This window comes from Vicia villosa, linkage group LG1 (assembly GCF_029867415.1).
Source record: "Vicia villosa cultivar HV-30 ecotype Madison, WI linkage group LG1, Vvil1.0, whole genome shotgun sequence".
Classification (NCBI taxonomy): Eukaryota; Viridiplantae; Streptophyta; class Magnoliopsida; order Fabales; family Fabaceae; genus Vicia; species Vicia villosa.
The window spans coordinates 100000010-100001388 of NC_081180.1; the positions used below are offsets into that span (position 1 = coordinate 100000010).

The 1379-nt window shown below is 32.3% G+C and overlaps 1 long non-coding RNA gene across 1 annotated transcript; it reads left to right on the plus strand.

The window, feature by feature from the left end:
- Positions 1–404: 404 nt before the first annotated feature.
- Positions 405–903, plus strand: LOC131613435 (uncharacterized). The gene is made up of 3 exons (XR_009287606.1): positions 405–494; positions 585–632; positions 832–903. It is a non-coding gene; the product is annotated as an uncharacterized LOC131613435 (long non-coding RNA).
- The last annotated feature ends 476 nt before the right edge of the window (positions 904–1379 follow it).

A 1379-nucleotide genomic window follows, 5' to 3' on the forward strand; every position in this document is an offset into this window, starting at 1 on the left:
TGCAGACGGTCGGATTCTGAGATTGGTTTTGGGCCCGTCGGAAACCGAATCCGACCGAGATAACAGTTAGTAATGGCTAGGCCCAACGTATTCCCAGCCCAATCTGAAATTCTATATCTTGATACTTTCAATTTTGTCAAACCCTAATCCATTCCTTAGCCCAATCTGAAGTTCTATATATTGATGCTTCAAATGTATCAAACCCTAATCCATTCATCCCAGCGGCCGCCGTTCTTCTTTCTGTAAGGTAACATTCGTTCTTTCTCTCTTCTTCTCACTTTATAATCTTCAAATTCATCTTCATTTTTAGTTTTTCGTCTCTTTATTTTAACAACTTGTGTTGATAGATTTGTTTGGAAGTAAAATCTAAACTGAAACCACTTGATTTTATTTTGATTGTTTACAGTTTAGTGTTGTTGTGCTATGAAATATTGTCTCTCACCACCTTCTCCGCTGCGGCCTTTGCAATCATCTCAGATTATATAATGATTAAGGTTCGTTGTTGTTGATTTATAACGAAATTTATGGTTTGTGATTAAGGTTAGATTTAGTGTTGTTGTTCATGTTTATTGTTTACATTTTAGGTTCAGATCTTGATTCAAGGCTGCAAGAGAATGGGTTAAAGTAAAAAGGTAAACTATTTTGAATCAAGATTATTTGTGAACTTCAATTTATGACTGCTTTGTGTTTAGACAAATTTGTCAAAAGCTCTTTTGTATGTTATATTTGTGTCTGAGGAGTTTGAACTTGGAATTACAGTTATGAATGTGTATGAAGAAAGCCTAAGACGAAAGCCTAAGACCTTATATGAAGATGCTTGTTTTGTTTCAGGTTTTGGTGGAAATGTTGCTACCATAATCTTCTCAATCAATTTGTAGGTGGAAATCACATCAGAGCTTGGAGTGACAGTCTAACATCTGTGTTGGAGTTGCATCAGTTGTAACTTGGGCTGTTACTTCTCTAGCCATGGGGTATATTACTCAACATTCTTTTATATGATTAGGGATTTGTATTTCTTTGAAATTTGTAAAGTATGTTGAACTGTTAGATTTAGTTTTGACTGACTTGATGAAATATGTTTGATATTAAAGTATGTGAGCTGTTATTAAAGTATGTTTGAGATTTAAAATTAAATGGTTTGGTGAAGTATATTGGAATATCTGTGCAAAAAAGTTACTGCTATTCATAAGTGTTATTTTGACAATAATATGAACTGGTTTAATATGATCTGTTTTATAACTTATAATATGAGAACTGGTTTATAACTAATAACATGAACTGCTATTCATAAGTGTTACTGCTATAATATGAACTTGTTTATAACTTATAAAAACTTCTGTGTTTTGATTTTGATAATTAAGTGTTATTTTTTAAGTTCT